Raw genomic sequence first — 12,271 nt, 5'->3', positions numbered from 1 at the left:
CTTAACCCTAATTATTCCATTAGATTAATATAACCAAATAAATCTAAACATAATCACTAACCATCTAGTAATCATGTAATCCAAATCATCTTTAATTCCTACATCTTGCATAACCATCTAGAAATCAAATCACACCATGATCTACAACTAATATCGAAAATCCAATACCTTACCTAAATTCCTAGCACTGTTCTGTTGATCCACACAAAGAAATGGTGCTGCCAGGAAAGGTAGCTGCTGTTGGAGAGTTGCTGAAACTAGAAACGCTGCTGTAAACCTCCTCAATGACCACAATTCCAGCATCACAGCAACACAACCTCGCTGCCAAAATCCTTCCTACTGATCGGATGAAGATAACATCTCAGGCGATCAAGAAATAAACACCATAGAAATGGAACAGAACCTCACCTTGCTGCTATCAATCGGATCATGCAGGAATCCAGCAGGAAGACTACTGATCAAGCACAACCATCCTTCTAGCCTCTGCCCGGCAACTCAAGAACACCTCCATGATACCAACATCTCCAAATCTGTGACCTAATTCAACGGAAAAGAAGATGAGGATCGATAATAGAGAAGAAGACCTAACCTTACCTCAATCGGTTGTCTCTAGAAGGTATCACCCAATCCGATCCACCTTGAGGAGCCACAGATCATTTTGTGAACAACTTAAGAAGGTGGAAACGAAGGGTTAATCGATCGGAGACAATGCAAACCAAGCCCTCCACCATGCCCTAGCCACCGAGCCGTCATTGTTTATACACAAGAACCGACCACCAAAAATCATGGGCAGCGTCACCAACGTTAAGAATTCGGCGATGGTACTCAGGCGGCGTAAGAGGACGAGATCATTAGAAACAGCACTATATCGGCGTTGGGGTGTTGGATCGTTTGCGTGAGAGAACAGAGAGATCGGAGCGAGAGAGAGAAAGGGCTTTGGCTAGATCGGAAGGGGTCTTGGCCGACGGTTGGACAACCGGCGCAGGCGGCTGTGATCGGTGACGAGCGGAGGCGATCAGGAATAAGAGAGGAAGAAGGGAGAAGGAAAAGCTCGGCGTCATGGGAGAAAATAAGGTCGGGATCGGCGATGAGGGAAAATTAAAAGGAAATATATTTATAAAACATTTCCTCACTTAAATGGATATCCCAAAACAAGCTTTATATCCGAACCCGCAATTGATCCCCTCAAAACCCGTCACACGAACTCTGAAAATTTTCCATAAAATTCCAAAAATTCCGAAAAAAATTTATAAGGATATTTCTCAAATAACCCTATTTATTAAATTTTTTCGATATCTTACATCCTCCCCTACTAATAAAAATTTGGTCCCCAAATTTTGCTATAACCAGCAGCAAACACTAAAATATAACCAAACCGTATAAATGCTGAAAGGAACTCTAACCACAATACCTCAAGTAAACAGATGTGGATATCGAGCTCAGATCGTATCCTCCAGCTCCCAAGTAGCCTCCTCGTCAGAATGATACTGTCATCCGACTTTGACCAGTCGAACAGGTCGAACAGTCTTGTTCCGTAGCTGACGCTCCCTATGGTCCAGAATCTGTACCTGAACCTCCTAGTAAGTAACGTCAGGCTGAATGGGAACTGATATATCTGCTAGTACATGTGCTGGATCGGATACGTATCACCTCAGCATAGATGTCACGCTCCGCAAGTGTACGGAAATGTCGCAAGTAATATAAAAGATTATCGTATCCACAGGGACTGGAATAAGCACTAGAAATGTCTCAATGCGAATTAGTCAAAAAACTATCCGGTCGTTTCAAATGCAAAGTGAAGGTAAAAAAATCTAATATTATAGATCAACAAACAAGAGTTTAGTGTTTTGGGTTATGATAAGGGAGATTCTAGGAGTTTCGGTTTCTTTGTAAGATTTCTTGAATGTAAATGGTTAACCAATTCTTATCCCTCAATTGCCAAACACTTGTAGAAAGTTGTCGGTTCTCTCTTGCAATAGATAACCGGCTAAGGACTGAGAAATGTATCTAAATATGATCAATTAGACGTGAACCTACGTTGTCCTTACACAGAAGCGCACCTATTACTATGCCTTCCTCGGATATCAACATAGAAGCCCACAACTTATTAATCTATCAAGATACAAGAAACTAATCACAAAATCCATCCTACTATCTTGAATATTCCTATTTTCTCTTCAAGATTATCTCTCAAACGTCCTTACACGGGCTTGCACTTGTCACGTGGCTCCCTCGGATGATCGAGTGAGAGTTTATCTTTACAAAGTCCACAAGAAATCCAAACAATCAATCAAGAATGAGAATTAAACACAAATCACCATTAATCATTCAAGATCTAATTGATACAAGCCAAGACAATGTCATTGAAACAAGAAAATGACAAATCCATAAGAGATTACTTCAATCCATCATACAAATACTCCCTTAATCCTAGAATATAACATCTACTCCATGAATCGAGGAAGAATATCCGAAGAAATGAAGATTACAAGCATTTCTTAAATCCCCAATCCAAGAAACCAAGAAAAGGGGGAAAGAGAAAACTTATCTACGAAGAAGCCTCGTCTTCGGATCCAATCCTCGCTCCGGAGTCGAAATCGTCAAGAACTCCCTTAGAATCGCCCAGAAATCCTCCCAAGAATGGGAGAAAACCACCAAATCTTGCCTTCTACCAAAGGGGGAGAGATCCCCTTTCAATTCATAAAGGAGGGTTTAAATAGAGGAGGGAATCGGGCGCCACACGGCCCCGTGACACGGTCGTGTGAGATTCACACGGCCATGTCCATTTCTCTCACGGCCGTGTGGTGCACACGGCCACAGCCTGCTTGGTTTCTGGAAACCTCACACGGCCGTGTAGATCCACACGCCCATGTAAGGCTTCTGCTCTGGTTGGCTTCAAATCTTGACACGGCCGTGTGAGGTTCACACGGCCATGTCATCTTCCTCTTCTGTTGGTGCCAAACTCCACACGGCCCGAGATCCATACCAGTGTAGGGCCGTGTGAGGTACACGGCCTGGTTCTTTCTCCCTTTGTTTCCTCCAAGGCTTGCCCAAAGATGTAGATTCTTCACCAAATCGATTCCTGTGTACAAAAAATGCACAAAAAGTAGATCTCCGAACCAAAAGAGTAAATATGCTAAAAGGAAAGCTGGAAGTATAAAAATGCATAGATCAAGCATGCTCAAAGTATGTAAATGTGCGTAAAAACATGCATAAAAGAGTATATAATCTACGCATATCACACCCCCAGACTTAAACCTTTGCTTGTCCTCAAGCAAAATGCCGCAGTCTAAATTCATATGTTCTACAACACATTCATAAAACCTAGTGCACTTTCCTAACTCTATCAAAAAGTTTCATTAACAAGCATGATCATAGAAACAAGTAAAGTATGGTTCAAGCTTAAGAATCTTGTGCACAGTGTAAAAGTAACTCAACACCCTTCAAGTTTCAATCCATGTCCTAGTCAAGTCGTCATCAAATTTGAATTCCTAGTGTTTCCAGTGAAAGACAAGTAACCAGTGATAGGCACTTACTCACCATTCACTTGGTTCATATTTCTCAACTAACCCAAGGTCTCAAAGGTGTGCTCAATCTCAAGGGAAGCTAAGCAGTCATTTCCCCAGTAATCTAACTCGGTCTCAAAGGGGTGACTTGCTAGATTCCACTCATGACAACTATTTTTTATATCCCTTATTTTTATTTTTTTTTTATAAGTGTTTGCATTGTGCAAAACTTATTCACAAATGTACTTTTTAGCACACATGTTGGGATAGTTTGATTTTTCCAAATGAGCTTTAATGATTTGAGCCTCATCCAGTAACCAAAATGAAAGTTGAGAATTCACCATGGAAACCAAGTACTAAGCAAACAAGATGAATCATGACTATTTCAATGACATCAATTATTCAAGCATCAAGCACAAGTGCAGTGAAGATAAAATCCTTAAGGTTGAACCAAAACTAAAACTCATCACCATAAGATTCTCAGCTTATTAATGCTTCCCAAGATAGAAAAAAGAACTACACAAAGTTTACTACTCGCATCATTCGAACACCATGAATCAAGACAATAATCGTGCTAACATTTCACTTGAATCCAAGAAAGCATATAAGTGAAGATTGATGTTCTAAAATTTTTTTTTTTTTGCCATGATTATTTCAAAAACAAGCAAAATAAAGCAACAAGAACCAACATAAAAAACTAACAAAAACTAAAAACTGAAAATGAAAACCAAACTAAACAGTACATGACACCCCCCCCCCCCAGACTTAAACTTTTCATCGTCCCGATGAAATCAATATGGTGGAGGAGGTGGAGGTGGACGAGGGAAAGGAGGTCTACGACGTGGTTGGCCAATAGGAAAACTAGGAAAACCTGGAATCTCACCCAAAGATCTATGATACTCATATAAAGCATCTACTTGTTGGCTAGTAAGCATCATGCTCTGCATAAAATCTCTCATCCTAGCCTGATCAGTATCATAATCCTGCACAAACTCAGCCACTTGACATTGAAAATTCCTCGTAAACTGAAAATAATTTTGTACCTCCCTAAACTGATCATCAGATAAAGAGAAGCGCCCCTCCAACATTTTTTGTTGGGAATCTTGCTTCTCATGAAGTGATTCTAGAGACGTACGAAAATCTGAAAAATCAAACCTAGAAGATCCCGTGCCATATGCAAAAGAATGCCTAGAAGTCATTACCATGAATTATTTCCAACCCATCAACATCAAGATTTAAATTATAAGCTATTCGGGTAATCAAACCACCAAAAATAATTGATCCCGATGATGCCCTAGCAGATCTTAATAAGGTTTGAACAAAATGAAAACCAGAATCAAATTCAACCTTATAAAGCATAGCCCATAAAGCATAAAGCTCTATCTTTTTAACCACCCCATCACTCTCTCCCCTACCAAAAATAGTTTTACCCATGACTCTATGTAGATACCTAAGGATGGGGTTTTGCATATGGGAGGCCTTATCTCTTGAAGGCTCATAAGGTTGATCTAACCCAGTTATTGCATTCCAAAAATGATTCCAACTAAACCTTGGATCAAACCTACGAGGGCTACTGGTGGTTAATCCAAAACAAGAATTAAAGTCACTAAATGCCCATAGAAATTCTTGATTCATTAGTCTAAAAGAGATTTTTCCAAAATAATCATCTTCATTAGTAAAATGGACATCCAATGAACTCAAAAATTCCAAAACAAGATGAGGATATGTAGGCAAATGTGTGTACATAATATCACTCCAATCCAAAAACCCAATCATCAAATCTACATCTTTCCTAATTCCAAGCATATCAAGAACAGTTGGGTTCATATATCTAGTACACACTATCTTTCTATTGACAAGAAATGCAAATCTAGTTACTTGATCATCATTTCTAAACACAATATTGAATTCATTGTCATTACCTTCGTTGCGTGAAGTCCTTTTTCCTTTGCCCTTCATTGGTTGTTTTCCTTTGTCCCTTGATGGCTCCTTCTCTTTGTCTCCACTAGATCCACCACCTCCTTTGCGAAGTTTCTTCAAAATATTGGACATCTTGATGAGTTTAGATAGGGGAAGAATTATCTAGAGTAGGAAAAATGGAACTCAAAGAACAAAGATCTTAGGTTAGGAGAACAAAAAGTCCAAGTCTTAGAAAGGAGGAGAATCGGATCTAAGAGATCTTGAGAGATTAGAGAGGAGTTTTTAAGAGATCGGGAGAGAAAGATATGTTTTGGAGAGTTGGGGGTGTGCGGAACACGGCCAAGATCTGGCCGTGTAAGGTAGAAAAAAGACTTTAATAACTCTCCTACACGGGCCGTGCAGATCCACACGGCCTACCCTCTTCCCTCTCTGGATTCTTTGCACGGCCGTGTCTGGGACACGGCCTCTCCATCCTTCTTCTCGGGATTCTTTACACGGACGTGTCTGGGACACGGCCTATACCTTTTTCTCCTCGGGAGATCCCACACGGTCGTGTCTGGATGACACAGCCCAAGCACTTCCCTTCTCTGCAACCCTTACCTGGCCGTGTATAGCACACGGTCTGGCTCTATTTTGCACCTAACCTGAAAACAAAATCAAAAGAATGCATCAAACTAAACGAAATTAAAATACAAATCAAAACTAACTAAAAGAACCCATGGGTTGCCTCCCAAGAAGCGCTTGTTTAAGGTCTTTAGCTCGACCAAACTTGATCATTCACTTCTTTTCCTCGCCCTTGGAGGACAGATATACTTTTCATTTTTGTTGGGAGATCTTCTCCCAACATCTTCCACCACATTGTCTCCTTCGTTTGGTGGCCTTCCATGAGGATGGAAATTCCATTCCTCAAGTTTATAAATGCTTGTCCTGCTACAAGCATTTAAAAGAGACGAGACATGGTTAGAGATATTAGATAGATCATATTCCAACCTTTCCTTACCAATTACCAAAGAAAGCTTATGATTTTTGACATCAATTATAGCTCCAGCTGTAGCAAGGAAAGGTCTTCCTAATATGATAGGAATCCTGGGGTCCTCTTCCATGTCCAATACGACAAAATCTGTGGGAATAACATTCCCATCCACCTCTACTAGCACATCTTCTATAATACCCAAAGGGTACCTGCAGGAATGATCAGTAAGTTGAAGTGCCATAGTAGTAAGTTTAATGTTTTTGAGACCTAATTTATTACAAATCGAATAGGGAATGAGGCAAACACTTGCCCCCAAATCACAAAAAGCTTTTTCAAAAAATTATTTTCCTATGTTGCAAGGAATATAAAAGCTCCCTGGGTCCTTTAGTTTTGGGGAAGTGTTCTTCTCCAAAATAGCACTACATTCCTCACTAAGCGCAATTGTCTCAACCTCTCCCCTTCTTCTCTTGTTTGACATGAGATCCTTCAGGAATTTGGCAAATCTAGGCATTTGAAGAATAGCATCAATAAGAGGTACCTCTACACAAATTTCCTTAACTTTTTCTAAAAACTTGCCAAATTCTTCATCTTTCTTGAGCATTGTAAGTCTCTGAGGAAAAGGGACAGCTTTTGCTCTGATGGTTCAGTGGATGAGTCTCTTCAACCTCAATGGTACTCTCCTCATTAGCTTGAATCTGATTTGGTATAAGAGGAGAGAGCTCTTCTTTGTATCCCTTTTGAAGCGGTCACTTGGGAGTCTCCCAAGATCCGTCCGCTCCTAAGCTCAATTCTATTGCAATGCTCAATAGGATTCACATCAGGTTTTCCAGGAAGTTGTCCTGGTGCTCTGGATGATGAGGAAGCTAGTTGGGCAATTTGACTATCCTGGATCTTTTGATGCTTTTCATAATTATCCATTCTCTGAATGAGCTTTGCTAAATCTTGATTCATTTCATTCTGACTTGAGATAATTTCTTCAAGCATCTTTTCAATATTTGACTTTGGTAAGCCTTGAGAAGATAGATGTTGAAAATTTTGTTGCCCAGCTTGAAAATTTGGTCTTGTCCCCATAGATGGTCCTAGATCTTGATTATTTCTGTAAGAAAAATTGGGATGGCTCTTCCATCCAGGGTTATAAGTATTTGAGTATGGGTTGTTCTTCCTTTGATTCTAACTCAAGATTGCATCACATTGTTCCAGTTGATTGATTTGTGCAGTGATAGCTCCCAATGGACATGAGTCATTTGAGTGCTCTGAACTCCCACATACTTCACAAGATGTACTAATAGCATTGACCATATTAGCACTAGTCCCCATATTTTTAAATTTCTTTGTAAGAGCGTCCAATTTTGCAGACAAAAGAGTGACTGCATCTACATCAAACTTCCCTGATGCTTTAATTGTTGGGTTTACAGAAGAATAGCCACCACTTCTTTCATTTGCCCATTGATGATGATTTTGTGCTACACTGTCAATAATTTCTTCAGCTTCATCTAAACTTTTATTCATAAGTGCCCCTCCAGCAGCTGAATCAAGGGACACTTTGGTATGATAGTTTATACCATTGTAAAAAGTGTGCAACACTAACCATCTTTCCAACCCATGATGTGGGCATTGTCTGAGCATACTATTATATCTATCCCATGCTTCAAAAAGAGATTCTGAGTCAGTTTGCTTGAAGATTGCAATTAAATTCCTCATATGAGCTGTTTTGCTTGGTGGATAGAATTTATCAAGAAATTGTTGCTCACACTGCTCCCAAGTGGTGATGCTATTAGGGGCCAAAGAATTCAGCCATTGCTTTGCTCTATCTCTTAAGGAAAACCCAAATAATAACAATCTAACTGCTTCTGAAGGAACTCCATTCATTTTCATGGTACCACATATTTCATAAAAGACCTCTAAGTGTTGATTGGGGTCTTCATGAGGTCCTCCACCAAATTGGTTCTGCTGCACCATAGATATAATTGCGGGTTTGATCTCAAAGTTATTAGCTTCCACTGGAGGTCTTGAAATACTAGATCGAAAATCTCTTGCATAAGGTGCTGCATAATCCATGAGTGGTCAATTCGCCATGTTCAAATGTTCCTGTTCTTCAATTTGCCTTTGCAGAATTCTTCTTTTATGGAAAGTTCTGTCAATCTCAGGGTCAAAAGGAAAGAATTCCCCTGCAAAGTTAGATCTTCGCATAAACAAGAAGAAGATAGCAAATGACAATTCAACAAAAAAACAAAAATAAAAGAATCAAAAATGCAGAATTGAATTTGTACAAAAAGAATTAACAAGAAGTAAAAGTTATACAAGAAAGTAAAAACAGAAATCTAATGATTAGTTACAACTATGCAATATGAAAGGAAAACAAATGTCATGTTTAGTCTAACTCAATTGATAATTCCTAATGTTATAGCGCAGTCCCCGGCAACGGCGCCAAAAACTTGTCACGCTCCGCAAGTGTACGAAAATGTCGCAAGTAATATAAAAGATTATCGTATCCACAGGGACTGGAATAAGCACTAGAAATGTCTCAATGCGAATTAGCTAAACAACAATCCAATCGTTTCAAATGCAAAGTGAAGGTAAAAAAATCTAATATTATAGATCAACAAACAAGAGTTTAGTGTTTTGGGTTATGATAAAGGAGATTCTAGGAGTTTCGGTTTCTTTGTAAGATTTCTTGAATGTAAATGGTTCACCAATTTTTATCTCTCAATTGCCAAACACTTGTAGAAAGTTGTCGGTTCTCTCTTGCAATAGATAACCGGCTAAGGACTGAGAAATGTATCTAAATATGATCAATTAGACGTGAACCTACGTTGTCCTTACACAGAAGCGCACTTATTACTATGCCTTCATCGGATATCAACATAGAAGCCCACAACTTATTAATCTATCAAGATACAAGAAACTAATCACAAAATCCATCATACTATCTTGAATATTCCTATTTCCTCTTCAAGATTATCTCTCAAACGTCCTTACACGGGCTTGCACCTGTCACGTGGATCCCTCGGATGATCGAGTGAGAGTTTATCTTTACAAAGTCCACAAGAAATCCAAAAAATTAATCAAGAATGAGAATTAAGCATAAATCACCATTAATCATTCAAGATCTAATTGATACAAGCAAGACAATGTCATTGAAATAAGAAAATGGCAAATCCATAAGAGATTACATCAATCCATCATACAAATGCTCCCTTAATCCTAGAATATAAGATCTACTCCATGAATCGAGGAAGAATATCCGAAGAAATGAAGATTACAAGCATTTCTTAAATCCCCAATCCAAGAAACCAAGAAAAGGGGGAAAGAGAAAACTTATCTACGAAGAAGCCTCGTCTTCGGATCCAATCCTCGCTCTGGAGTCGAAATCGTCAAGAACTCCCTTAGAATCGCGCAGAAATCCTCCCAAGAATGGAAGGAAACCACCAAATCTTGCCTTCTCCCAAAGGGGGAAAGATCCCCTTTCAATTCATGAAGGAGGGTTTAAATAGAGGAGGGAATCGGGCGCCACACAGCCCCGTGACACGGCCGTGTGAGATTCACACGGCCATGTCCTCTTCCCTTCCGCTGCACGGCCGTGTAACTCACACGGCCAGAACCCTTCAGCCTCTGGAAATGCTACACGGCAGTGTGGTGCACACGGCCGCTTGGTTTCTAGAAACCTCACACGGCCGTTGTAGATCCACATGGCCATGTCGCTCCTCCTCTGGTTAAGCCACCGTACGAGGTTCACACGGCCATGTCATCTTCCTCTTCTGTTGGTGCCAAACTCCACACGGCCCGAGCTCCATACCAGTGCAGGGCCGTGTGAGGTACACGGCCTGGTGCTTTTGTTGGTTGCTACTCGGAAAACCTATAGGTTCCACTGTACAAAAATTTTGTACAAAGATCTGAACCTTTTCCTAGCTACCATGTGTTCTTTTAAATTAAATTTTGGATCGCCTGCGGAACTTAACACATTTGATCCAAAACTTAATCTATTTGTTCTTTTAGGTTTTGTCTTGGATCTCCTGCGGAACTTAACATGTTCGACCCAAGTCTACTTAAGTTATTAATTCCATTAAATATTAATTTCCATAAAAGGTTCCCAGTACTGACGTAGCGAGGCACATGGCCTTCTTGGATATGGGAGCAACCACCACCGACTAGACAAAACTTTTAATAGAAAGATAATATTTAATTTCCTAAAATAACTTTAGGTTAACCAAAGAGAACAATCAAATCACAAGGAAAAGAAAGAAACAAAAGAACACAACATCGAAAAACATATTCGAAATACTAGAACGTAAGCCTCTTGTATTTGGTATTATTTCCATAAATAACTAGCATGATGCGGAAAAGGAAAAACTACTAGTTATAGCTTCTAGAAAGACCTCTTGATCTTCTACCGTATTCCTCTTCTAACCTCGGACGTTGTGTGGACAACGATCGACCAAGATGAGAAAACACCAACCACCTTCTTCTCCTCCAAGCAAGGTTCGGCCACAAAGGGAAAATCTTCACCAAGGAGGAAAACCAAAATACTAACCAAGCTCCAAGAGATGCTAGCTTTCTCTCCTTCTTCTTCTTCTTCTCCAAGTAGTATCCGGCCACCACAAGAGCTCCAATGGAAAAGGGAGATTCGGCCACCACAAGAGGAAGAGAGGGAGAGGTTGGCCGGCCACACCAAGGAACAAAAGAGGGAGAGAAATAATAGATGTTGTGTCTCTTGAAGGCACCCTCACCCCTTCTTTTATATTCCTTGGCCTAGGCAAATTAGGAAATTTAATTACAATAAAATTTCCTCAATTTCCTTGATATGATTTAATTTAGAAAAATAAAATAAATTTTCCAAATCAAACTTCAATGGCCGGCCACATCATTGGAGAACAAATTGGACAAGTTTTAATCAACAATTAAAACTTCCTAATTTGTTTCGTGAAATTTAAAAAAATAAAATTTCTCTTTAAAATCTCTTCATAGTTGATAAAAGGAAATTTCTATAATTTTAATTTTATCAACAAGTGAATAATTTTTAAAGAGAAAATAAAACATCTCTCCAATCTACAAATAAGGAAAGAGATCTAATCTCTTTCTTTAATCTTTTGTAGATCTTTTACAAGAGAGATATTTTAATTTTAATTCTCTTTAAATTATATCTTCCACATAATAATAAAAATTAAAATTAAATTTCTTTTTTAATTTATTTTGGCCGGCCCTACTAGCTTGGGTTCAAGCTAGGGCCGGCCACCCAATCTCATACCTAGGCCGGCCCTAGCTTGATCCCAAGCTAGCTTGGTCAGCCCCTATTTGGTGGGTATAGAAGGTGGGTATAGGTGGGTATAGAACTCTATAAATAAGAGGCTACGATAGGGACCGAGAGTAGGAATTGGTTTTGGTCTCCCGATAAAATTAAGCATCCCGTGTTCGTCCCGAACACAACTTAATTTTATCAATGATAATTCATTCCACTAGAGAACTATCATTGAACTACCGCACCAGCCCAAATTACATTTTTGGGCTCCTTCTTATTATGAGTGTGTTAGTCTCCCTGTGTTTAAGATATCGAATGTCCACTAATTAAGTGAGTTACTGACAACTCATTTAATTAATATCTAAGTCCAAGAGTAGTACCACTCAACCTTATTATCATGTCGGACTAAGTCCACCTGCAGGGTTTAACATGACAATCTTTATGAGCTCCTCTTGAGGACATTATCAACCTAGTATCTCTAGGACACAGTTTCCTTTTATAATCAACAACACACACTATAAGTGATATCATTTCCCAACTTATCGAGTTTATTGATTCATCGAACTAAATCTCACCCATTGATAAATTAAAGAAATAAATATCAAACATATGTGCTTGTTATTATATTAGGATTAA

At 39.3% G+C, this 12,271-nt stretch overlaps 1 non-coding gene across 1 annotated transcript; it reads left to right on the top strand.

The window, feature by feature from the left end:
* The first annotated feature begins 7,996 nt into the window (after window positions 1-7,996).
* Window positions 7,997-8,102, top strand: LOC121994895. Its single transcript, XR_006115815.1, has one exon. It is a non-coding gene; the product is annotated as a small nucleolar RNA R71 (small nucleolar RNA).
* The last annotated feature ends 4,169 nt before the right edge of the window (window positions 8,103-12,271 follow it).

This window comes from Zingiber officinale, chromosome 1B (genome assembly GCF_018446385.1).
Source record: "Zingiber officinale cultivar Zhangliang chromosome 1B, Zo_v1.1, whole genome shotgun sequence".
In the NCBI taxonomy this organism is placed as follows: domain Eukaryota; kingdom Viridiplantae; phylum Streptophyta; class Magnoliopsida; order Zingiberales; family Zingiberaceae; genus Zingiber; species Zingiber officinale.
This window is presented reverse-complemented; position numbering and strand designations above follow the sequence as displayed.